Raw genomic sequence first — 12,701 nt, 5'->3', positions numbered from 1 at the left:
TCCCCTACTCTTGGATTGGGAGAATCAACATAGTAAAACTGGCAATTCTACCAAAAGCAATCTATAGATTCAATGCAATCCCCATCAAAATCCCATCAAACTTCTTCACTGACCTTGAGAGAACAATAATCAAGTTTATATGGAAAAACAAAAAACTCAGGATAGCCAAAACAATCTTATACAATAAAGGAACTTCTGGAGGCATTACTATCCCTGACTTCAAACCCTATTACAGAGCTACAGTATTGAAAACAGCCTGGTATTGGCATAAGAACAGAGAAGTCGACCTATGGAATCGAATAGAAGACCCAGATACTAACCCTCAAACCTATGAACACCTAATTTTTGACAAGGGAGCTAAAGGTATACAATGGAAGAAGGAAAGCATCTTTAACAAATGGTGCTGGCATAACTGGATGTCAACCTGTAGAAGAATGAAAATGTATCCATACCTATCACCATGCACAAAACTCAAGTCCAAATGGATTAAAGACATCAACATCAATCTGTCCACTTTGAACCTGATAGAAGAGAAAGTGGGAAGTAGTCTACAAGATATAGGCACAGGAGGCCACTTCCTAAGTAGGATCCCAGTAGCACAGACAATAAGAGAAACAATGAATAAATGGGACCTGCTGAAACTGAGAAGCTTCTGTAAAGCAAAGGACACTGTCAGTAAGACAAAAAGGCTGCCTTCTGACTGGGAGAAGATCTTCACCAACCCCTCATCAGACAAAGGTCTGATCTCCAGAATATACAAAGAACTCAAGAAACTAGACACTAAAACTCTAATTAACCCAATTAAAAAATGGGGTACTGAACTGAACAGAGAATTCACAACAGATGAACTTCGAATGGCCAGAAGACACTTAAGGTCATGCTCAACCTCCTTAGCGATCAGGGAAATGCAAATCAAAACCACTTTGAGATACCATCTTACACCTGTCAGAATAGTTAAAGTCAAAAACACCAATGATAGCCTATGCTGGAGAGGATGTGGAATGAGGGGAACACTCATCCATTGTTGGTGGGAATGCAAACTTGTGCAGCCACTGTGGAAATCAGTGTGGCGGTTTCTCAGGAAACTGGGAGTCAACCTCCCTCAGGACCCAGCAATTCCTCTCCTGGGAGTATACCCTAGAGATTCCCGAACATACTACAAAAGCGTTTGTTCAGCTATGTTCATAGCAGCACTATTTGTAATAGCCAGAACCTGGAAACAGCCTAGGTGCCCCTCAATAGAAGAATGGTTAAAAAAGGTGTGGAACATATATACACATTAGAGTTTTACTCAGCGGTAAAAAATAATGACATCTTGAATTTTGCATGCAAATGGATGGACATAGAAAACGCTTTACTGAGTGAGGTAAGCCAGACCCAAAAATAGGAACACGGTATGTATTCACTCATAAGTGGATTCTAACCATAATTGGAGGTCTTTGAGCCTATTGTTCGTGGTCCTAGAGAAGCTGAATGAGAAGACGAACCTGATGAAGATTGTTTGGCTGTCCGCCAGGAGGTGGGGAATAGTCAGGAGTCCTGGGTGGCCTTGGGTGCATGGGGGGGGGGGTTGTTGGAAGGGGAGAGGGTTGGGGAGGGGGGAGTAGGGGAGGAATGGAGAAAGCTCGGTTGACCGGGATGGGGGGAAGGGAGGAAGGATGAATATGGGATCAGGGAGGAATGTATTTCAACTAGGGGAGTCATTTTATGGTTTGCAGGAAACTTGATTATATGTGGGATCCCGGGTCCAAGGAGAGATCCCCGGATTGTTCTCTGGACAGAGGAGAGGGTGCCTGGGCCGGCCTTGGCCCATAACCATACTGATGAGTGTTTTGCTTATCACCATGGATCCTTCGTCTTGCGTTGGATGGCTATGCAGACGGAGACCCACATTGGAGCACCGGACTGAGCCCCCCAGGGTCCAAATGAGTAGCAGAAGGACGAAGAAAATGACGAAGGACTGCGAGGGATGCTATCACCCACCGATACAGGGGGTCGGATCTAATGAGAGTTTACCAAGGGCAGTTGGACTGCGACTGAACGAGCACGTGATCCAACCAGATTCTCTAAATGTGGCCGGATTCTCTGAATGTGGCTGGCCTGGAGTCTTTCTGAGAAGCCATTGGCAATGACACTGGGACTAGTTTCCTCTGCATATACTGGATTTTTGGGATCCAGTCTGTTTGGATACTCACCTTCCTGGACCTGGAGGGAGGGAGGAGGAGCTTGGACTTCCCACAGGGCGGGAAACCCTGACTGCCCTAAGGGACGAAGAGGGAGGAGGAGAGGGAGTGGGGGGAGTGGGAGGGTGTTGGGAGGAGGGGCGTAAATGGAAACTTTTATGATTTAGTAGAATTACTTTCAAAAAGGAAAAAAAAAAGAAAATGTGGTACATTTATACATGGAATATTACTTGGCTGTAAAAATATGATGCCATCACAAAATTTGCAGGAAAGTGGACAGAACTAGAAAAAAATTTATCCTGAGTAAGGTAACCCATATCCAGATAGGAAAATAGAGTATGTACTCACTCATAAATGGAAACAAAATGTAAAACAATGGATAACCAGACTACAATCCACAGATCCAGAGAAGTTAGGTAACGAGGAGGAGGATCATAAGAGTAATGCAAAAATTGCCCTTGGAAGAGGAATGAAATGAGATGTCCTGGGTAAACTGATCAGGGGCATGGTAGTGAGGAGAGAAAAAGGGATGAGAACATAATGGAACAAGATGTTTAAGTTGGGGGAGGAACAGAGTGGGAGAGCAATGAAAGAGTTATCTTCAAAAACGGACCAATCATGAGTTTATGGAGAAATATGGTGCTGGATAAATTTTCAGCAATTTACAAGTATGACCCCTGCTAAGAATCTTAGCAATGGTGGAGAGGGTGCCTGAATTGGCCTTCCCTTGCATTCAGATTGGTGACTACCCTAACTGTCATCAAGCACACTTCATCTAGTACAGTTACTAGAGCAAGTGCTTAGATCCACATCCAAGCACCAGACAGAACTCTGGAAGTCCAGTCAAAGAGAAGGAGAAACAATAATATGAACAATTGGGGGTATTAAGATCATGATTGGGAAATTCATGGAGAGAGCTCATCTAAACTCATGGGAACTCATGGACACTAGACCAACAGTTGGAAAGATTGAACGGGACTAAACTAGACCCTCTGCTTGTGGGCAACAGATGTGTACCTTGGTCTGTGTGAGGGGTCCCTGGTAGTGGGACCAGGATCTACCCCTGATGCATTAACTGGCTTCTGGGAAACCATTCCCTATGGTGAGATGCTTTGCTCAACCTCGATGTGGGGGAGGGGCTTATTATTCCTTCCTCAACTTAATGTGCCAGGCTGTTTTGACTCCCCACTGGAGGCCTTGGCCCTTTAGGAGGAGTGAGTGTGGAGTGAGGTGGAGGGCAGATGGGCTGGAACAGAATGTGGGGAGGGAGGGGCAGCTGTGGTTGATATATAAAATGCATAAAAAATTTCAAGTAAATAATTTTTGAAAAATGAAAACAGTATAAAAGACCAAAGCACATTCTTAATAACAATTAAAAATGTGGTTTTTGTCCAGTGTGACTAATTTGGAACAGTGATGAAAACCTAAGTCAACAAGTTCACCCTAGGTGTCTTAACAGGATTAGATAGAAAGTAAAATATATGAAAAATAAGTAATTTAATGGAGTCTTATAATGATTATTCCCATATGCAAAACTCTCCTTGATTCTCACCTCCTGTTTCCCCGAAACATGGTCAGATATGGAGTTAATGTTCTTTTTTCAGGAAATTTTTACGCTGGGTTCTTAGTCTTTTTCCAGAATGAGAGTCCTAAGCAAATTTAAACTTCATGGGATCCACAATTTTACTAGTTGTTATCAATGGGGAGAGATAAGTCTCTTTAGAATATCCTATTCTCACCAAGCATGCCTGGTATAAGGATTAAAAGGGTGGGGACTTCGACCTGAAAAAAAGATCCTGCCTAAAGGTAGGTCACGCAGAGAGTTCAGCTCTCTCAAGGTTATTGTCAACAGGTGTGGCGAAGAGTTATCTATTGTAGTCCACGAAGAGAGAGAAGAGAGAAAGAGATCTGTTCCTAACTCAAACAAAAGTCTAAAGATCCAACAAAGTTCCAATTCCCTTAGGAAGATAAGGTTGGATTCCACCCAGGGAGTGGTTTGCCTACAGAATATTTTGATCTAGGGTGTAAGTATAACTTGTTTTGTTCTAGCAACAGAATGTAGCCTGCTACCTTCAATTGATCTGTTCATTTCCATGTACCACATTAAGGTAGTCTTTTGTCTTACTGCTCAGGGGTACTTAAGGCAATTGGAAGTTAAACATGAGAGAATATCAGTACTCACTGGAATTCCCTCCTGATATTATCCTATATGTTTCCCATTTTATTATTTTCATTCATGTCTTTATATTCTTCACTAATATTTCCTGGCCTCTAATCTAGAGGCTCATACCTCTAATCTGGCAAGAGGTTTTTTTATTGAGGCTGGTCCCTGACACACAACAACTGAGTGGATTCAGAGAGCATAGTAAGAATAAACTTGTCCTCAGGTACACCCCAATATTGCCCTCTGGCCATTTGATCTGGCTTCCACAAGCAAAGCAACCCCACTAACCATTCAATACTCCTCAGATATCTGTAAATGCCTGATTGTCCAAGCCTTAGAGTGACTTCTTTTTAAGTTCCAGAATTTCTTGAAAATCTGAATGTCACTTGGAGTCCCAACCATTCAAGGCTCCAAACTGAAAGTTTTACAGTCATCAGGGAAGCAGACTATGACCACATTCAGAAAAGTCATTCTTCATGTCACAATTCCCTTCTCTCCTAGCAGGAGGCATAAATTCCAGCAGGGTTACACCTAGGCTTTGTCTGTGTGCTCTCCCATTGCTGACTCTTTACCACATTTGGGCAAAACTAATCTTGTGGTTTCATCATGTGTCTGTCACTTTTTAAAGACGTGTATGGTCAGTTTCTCTCCTGAAGAATTTTTGTACTCTTTCCATGTTTTGTGGAGATTTGGGCTCAGAGACAACTTTATGTACCATGTCTAAGTTAGTTTCTGATTACATGCATTTTGTATTTATTCATTTTTATTTATTTATTTATTTTAGACAGTATTTCTTTGTGTAACAGTTCTGGCTGTCCTAGAACTAGCTCTCATAGACCAGGCTGGCCTTGAACTCACAGAGATCCTCCTGCCTCTCCCTCCCAAGTGTGATAATTGAAGGCGTGTGCTACCACTGCCCAGCCCATCTTGTATTTTTGGGGGGAGTCATAGGTGTAAGGTAGAGATGAACTCATAATCATGCATACACACCTTACTGCTATAATGACATGTACACTTGGCTGTATAGGTGGCTCAGCATATGGGAACACTGGTTGCTCTTTCATAGGGCCTGATTTCTTTCCCAGCACCTATCATTGTGGGAATTGCAGCCCCAAGTTACATATCCCTGCCCCCATTTGAGGTGCTTATCTGCAAAGAAAACATAATAACTTCCCACTGCTCCTGGAGTTGGGAAAGGAAGTTTGAGTGCAAGTGATCATTCCTTGATCCCTGCTGGGGTCAGGTGACAGTCCCTGCTGGGGTCAGGTGACAGTCCCTTCGCAGCCCCCTCCTCTTTTGGTGCCATGGTATAAAAGCTAGCCCCAGCAGAACAATAAAGAAGCTGTTCCACCTCAACCTCGTTCTCTGTGAATTCATTCAACCTGGACACCCTCCTCTGAGAGTCTTGGTTCCAGCCCGCGCTGGCGCGATATACCATACAGCTCACAACTCTCTTAACTCCAGCTGTAGGGGATCAGATACCCTCTTGAGGCTCCACGGATACCTGGCATTCACTTGGTATATACAGTGAGAAACTCAAGTCCTCAGGCTTAGCAGCTACAAATTTTACCCACTGAGACAGTACTAAGGCATTTATTTGGGGTTCTGAGAAAATGTTATGAACATGTGTTTAGTCCTCAGAATAACACATTCCACAAAAAAAGGAAAACAAAAAAGAGAAAGCAGTTGATCACTTTCAATTACAAAAAGGTTTTATTATTCCAATTGTTCTATTTTCCTCTACCCTTCAATAAAAATATGTTTACAATCTGGAAAGAAGGCAACATTTTATTGACTTAATGCTGTAACTTGTCAGGGTAATAGCTAGAGGGAAATGTATATGGTATGCAAAACTGATAACCTAATATCTTTTTGTTGTTGTTGTTTTTTTCAAGACAGGATTTCTCTGTAGCTTTGGAGCCTGTCCTGGAACTAGCTCTTGTAGTCCAGGCTGGCCTCAAACTCAAAGAGATCCATCTGCCTCTGCCTCCTGAGTGCGGGAATTAAAGGCGTGTCATCGCCATCCAGCTAATAACCTAATCTTGATCACCATATGAAGTGAGACAAAAATTAACCCCACAATGTTGTCTTATGGTCTCCACATATCTGCCAAGACTAAAACCCCATAATCACATTAGACATATACATAACAGAAGCTTTTTTCAAATGAATCTCATTGATATTACATTATATGGCATCTCTGGGTAATTTCCTTAGAAGGAAGAACATGACAAAGTGAGAAATGGATAACTAATGGGCACAAGAAGATGCACAGACCTTCAAATAACATATACATTTCAATAGGACATCAAGCTTTACTGTGAAATATACACCTGAGGATTATTTACATTATTGCACCTGTATAAGTTCGATGTAAAGGTTGCTGTGGATACTCATATGAGGGATTTAATGTTTCTTATAGTCTCCTCTATTAAGCACTTTAACACTAAGTTTGTGAAAATGTGTTGACATAGTAGCAAACATTGGTGTACATCATCTACCCTAGGACTTACACTCATGAGACTTATACACATGATGACTATTAGTACAAATATATCTATAACCAATTATTGACATACAAGATAGGCTGGATAACAAACAACATCTCAAGAAAATTTGAAAAATATGAAAAACAAAACCAGCAACAACAGTTGCTACCCTTTCACAGACACCCTTCCTTGAAAAGCATGATCACACACTGCATGATATTTAAATGAACAATGTAACACTTAGATGATGGACATCTCATCTATATATTTCATATTTCAGCAGAAGTGTACCTATCACTAAGTAAAATCACAGTAGGAGAGGTAGAAGAGTCAGAGAAGGAATACAAAGACCACAAAATAAACTCTAATAAATGGATTTGCTAAATGTATAATAAACATTTTAATGTCTGTGTCAAATCCTGCAATTTAGACACCACAATACCGTGATCTCCAACATAAGTCTTGAGTGATATTAAATAATTAACTTTCTTCATAATGAAAAAGGCATGAAACTAGAATTTCTTGAAACTACAGACAACTGTGATGTCTAAAGTCTTTGTCAAATAATTTACACAAAGATTGTATTTCTCTTGCAGTATTTTTTGCTATTACCTGATATCAAGATGGTACAAAAAGTTGTTAAAATATTTACAGGCCTATAGATATGGACAAGCAAGTATAGCAAGTTCATTGCCAGACAAAAAGTCAGGTTTTGAAGAATATCCTGTAGTTCCTGCTGCAGGAATACACAAGGATCTAACCATTTTGGGAACAACCATGAACATTCACATACCTCACGAAGACACAATGACATTACACAATTAAAAGAAATCAAATTTCTAAGCTAACAAATTTTCACACATGAATGTTTTCTATGAAGATTCATTCCTGTAACCCAGGTGTTGAGGCATTTAAAGGCTTATTTACAGAGTTTTTTTCTGCGTTATGAATGGGTTCATGTAACAGAAAGCAAACATGTAAACTTGAAGTTAGAGAAATAAATCTTTTTCAACTGGTGGCAACATTTGGGAAGATTTAGGAAACACTGTCCTCCTGGAAGAAATATGTCATGAGGATTATACCTGAGAGAGTATCCCCACACTGTTTCAAGTTCCTATTCCTGTTTAATGCTGAATGCTGAGGATATGATTTCTTAGGCTCCCAATGTAGCTGCCACATGTGACACTTGTTGTAGACCAGGCTGGCCTTGAACTCAGAGAGATTATTCTGTTTCTGCCTCCTGAGTGCTGGGATTACTTATAGGGTTATTTATGCCAATAGAGTATGATCACAGCAATTTTTTAAGGGTAATCAGTGTGGTGAAGTTTTTTTCTTCTTGGTTTTGTTTATACAGGAGTAAAACTTTTAGTGGATAATGGGTCAATTAAAGCCTTTGTTTTTAAAGTGGTCCTTTAAACCTCTGGAACCTAGGGTCAAATTAAAGTCTTTCAGAAATTGACTTAGACATTTTGTTTTATCACAGAAAAGAAGAGGCACTCATACATATCTACAAAATTTTACATCTGGATAAGTATGTTTATGTAATTGAAGAAAAGAGTAAAATCAAAAAGGGTTATCTTATCATTGAATTCACAGAATATATGTACATATATATATATATATATATATATATATATATATATATATATATGATTTCCAGGTGCAAACAAGATGGAGACCTCACATTTTCCAGGTGCAAACAAGATGGAGACCTCACATGAAGACTTTTTTCTTTCCAATCTTGTGTAAGTAAATGTGTGTTGGCTGAAGATATCATCAAAACATTTACAGTCATATTCCCTTCAGTATGAGTCTTCTCGGGTCCTCAAAGTGTACTGTGATAAGCAAAGGTTTTAACTGACCTATTGTCCACTAAAAGTTTTACTCCTGTATAAAGAAAACAAAAAGAGGAAAACTTTACCACATTGATTACTTTTAAAAGTTGCTCTGGCCAGACTCTATTGGCATAACCCTTTAATTCATCCCAGCATTCAGGAGGCAAGAGCCAGGATAATGTCTGTGAGTTCAAGGATACTCTGAGCATAATAAGGATTGAACAGATCAACACAAGACCAAAATTCAGAAGGAAAAAAATTAAATCTTTTAGCACCTTTTCAAAGGGGTTCCTTTCATGGCTCCAGCATAAATTATAGGGAATATTCAAGCTGTATTTGCCCAATGTAGGAATAAAGGTTGCTGCTTGTCCTCAAATTGGGCAGGGAGGCAAATGAGACAAGTTTTAATACCAGTTATGCTTTATTTCGTGGTGCTTTTAAAATTTTGTTTTGTTTTTGAAGACAGGGTTTCATGGTGTAAAAATTCTGACAGTTCTGGAGCTCACTTTGTAGATTAGGCTAACCTTGAAATCACAGAGAACTTCCTGCCTCTTTCTCTCAAATACTTGGATTAAAGATGTGTACCATGACTTCCCAGCCCAGTTATGCTTTTGTGAGTTGCCTGTTTTAATAGCTGCCAGTGGCCATGTTAGAGGAGCAGCAGGTGGCAACTGAAGTTTGAGGTGTCAGTTAACCTGAAGTAGAATTTCTGATTGGTGAATCTGTATAAGCAAGGGCCCTAGACCCAGGACCCCAAGATTTCTTTTTCATCTTCTGAGTGTTAACAAGTTTGCTGCTGCTATGTTTTTTGACATCTGGCCTGATGTGAATGGATGTGGGGAAATGACCACTGCCTATAATGTAGTCATGTGGCTCATGGGATCTTTCCATTCTATTGGAATTTCTACATGTGAATTACTATGGAGCTGATTTCTTCTCATGTTGTACTGTCCAATTGAAAATGATGCTGTTGAAAAAGACTTCTGATGATAAAATATAAACCAGTGTCACAGAGCTTAGATACATGTGTTCACTGGCAGATCCACCATGTACCTACTTTCCTCCAAGAAATATTGGAGGAAAGGTAAGCAATGGGTAAGACATATAACAGAAATTGTAACATGAAACCAAAAAGACAAGAAAAATCAATAGATGTAGAAATAGTAGGTTCATGACCATCCTTTAATTAAATGACCATCCTTTTAATTATTGACATAGGAATCAATATATACATTCAATTTTATTACTATCAATAGCAGTGGGAATGCAAATGCCAATGTCCCTATGCAGGTTTGATACACCCTGAAAACAATACACATTGGTGATAGGGAGATGGCTGTCAGTGTGCTGCCTGCAGAGAAAGCATAGGGACATAATATGGAAACCTAGCACTCATAGTTTGAATAATGCCATGGTTGTTTGTATCTGTTACTATATATGCTGGAAGTTGGCTTATCTTGTCCAGCTTGATACAAGGTAGGGTCAGGTGGGAAGAGGGAAACTTAGTCTAGCAAATATCTCTATCACAGTGGCCTGACGGCAAATCTTGTCCAATGCTTAACTTGGGATGGACAGCCCTCTATGAGTGGTACTACACCTGCACTGGTGATTTGGGGTGGTTTAAGAAAGTAAGCTGAGCAAACCATGAAGAGCAGGCCAGTCAGCTGGCATTGAATACCATTTAAAGGTGGGTTTTATTTTTTCTGCTGTGGAACATATGTTTTAATGATGCAAAGATTTTGTGTTCCTTTGTTTATGCTGCATTTGTTTTACTCTTTAAAGCTGTGATTCTTTGCCTGTCTAAAATATCTGATGGACTAATAAAGAGCTGAATGTCAAAGAGCTAGAGAGGAAAAAGAATGGAACTGGCATAAGAGAGAATACATAGAAAGAAAAATTGGGGAAGAGAGGAGAAAGGAACAAGGTAGAACAAAAGGACATTAGGGGTCAGTCTCCCAGCTACAGAGCAAAACACAGAATAAGAGTGAAAGTAAGATTTACAGAAGCAAGGGAAAGATAAGATCCCAGAGAAAAAAAGGTTGAGATAATTTTAGTTAAGAAAACCTGGAAAGAAACAAGCCAAGCTAAGGCCAGATGTTTTTAATTAGGAATTGGACTCTCTGTGTGTGAGATATTTGGAAGCTGTATAGTTGTACTGAAATTTCATTTGTGTTCTAATAAATGAACTTGTCTGAAGATTAGAGAGTAAAACAGCCTTGCTGGTCAGCATTATATGCCAGTCAGTGGGAAGATATATTTTTTGTCCCAGTAGCAATCCTAGTTGCCATAGGAAACAGACAATGTATGTCTTTAATCCCAGTGGAGAACACCTGTAATCCCAGATCTAGAGAGGAGTATAAAATGGAAGAAGATGGCTCTCTAACAGTCTCATTCTGCACTTCATCAAAGCTGGGTTGCCGTTCCCGATTTAGGTCAAGGTAAGAGCCAGTGGCTACCTGTTTTGCTTTTCTGAAATACAACTTCTGTCTTTGACAATTTATTAATCATGCTTAAAATGGTGAATCCCAAAAAAATTAAAAAGTAAAGAGGAAAAAAACCAACAACTTTTTGTCATTCCAATAGGGGGCTAGAGTAAAAGAAAATCTAACTATGCTCAACAGTGTTTCTCCATGGTCTCTGCTTCAGTTTCTGTCTCCAGTTACCTGCCCAAGTTTCTGTTATAACTTTCATTCATGGTGGAACTTAATGTAAAAGGTTTAATGTATACATGTTTTTCTGAAGTTGTTTTAAGTCAATGTCTTATTTCAGCAAGCTAAGAAAACTAAGACAATGTAAGAGATACTAGGGCCCCAAACCTTACTGATGAGCAAGTACTGTTAACTGTAGGTGAGTACTGCATTCAATGAGAGAATGACAAATGCAACAATAAAAATCTTCAAGAGAATAGGGATTAAGGAAGATACGTGATGTCAAACTCCTGCTTCCACTTAAGAAAATGAGATACATATACACAAGGGAGTTATGGCTGTTATATTGGTGTTTCTGTGGAACTTATAATGGTGGGATGGGTGCATCTCTGACTTCTTTACCTGCTTGTGAGATTCTTTTCCTCTTATGTGGTTGCCTTGTCCAGACTCAGTATGAAGGCATTCATTTTGGATTTTTGTATCTTTTTTTGTCTTATTTGGCCTCTCTTGGAGTCCTATTCTTTTCTGAAGAGAAAACTCAGGGGGAATGGATCCGGTGAACAGAGGAGCTTAGAGGAACCCAAGACAACTGGAGAGAGGGGAGACTCATGCTTGTGATGTACTGTATGAGAGGAGAATTTATTTTCAATTTTCAAATATTAATACAACGTTTCCTAAATGAAAATGCAAAGAAGAAAGGAAACATCCAATGAACAAAGAGAAGCAAAATAGTGAAGACTGAGAAAGAATGATTTTGTGAGATACATTTCTTTGTATGTGTACAGCATGACCATTACACAAGAGCTTATGAAAAGCTCACTCTTGGGTGTTGAATAGATCTGTGAAATCATGAGTTTTTGGATCATCAATGGGAAATATATATCATGCAGGAAAGAAATCCACGTCATTTTGCCTGTGTTATCTTTCACTATCTTGGAATGCGGAATTACAGAGTTGCTTCCTTATTTAATTCAAAAAGAATATTCTTGCCACTCTTCAGGAAAACTAATATTTGAAAAATAATCACATATTAAATGCCTCTGCCTCCCGAGTGCTGGGATTAAAGGCGTGCGCCACCACCACCCGGCATTAAATAAATATGTAATATGATGGAGCATTGCTGCACCAATTACATAATGCCTTAAATCATGAAAGTGATACATAAAAATATTAAATTTTAAATAAATTTTTCAAAGCAAAAATGAAAGTCTTAATATCTAAGGTAGGTTAATTGATTATAAAAAATGAAAAGAACCTACACTTGTCTAGTATTTTACATATTTGTCAAAATAAAATATTTTGTCATGATTTAAATAAAAACAAAACAAATTATTCTGTTTCTTATCCTCATTTTTACTGTTCCATTAGGCATGATTCATTGG

This window comes from Myodes glareolus, chromosome 2 (genome assembly GCF_982192425.1).
Source record: "Myodes glareolus chromosome 2, mMyoGla1.1, whole genome shotgun sequence".
In the NCBI taxonomy this organism is placed as follows: domain Eukaryota; kingdom Metazoa; phylum Chordata; class Mammalia; order Rodentia; family Cricetidae; genus Myodes; species Myodes glareolus.
This window is presented reverse-complemented; position numbering follows the sequence as displayed.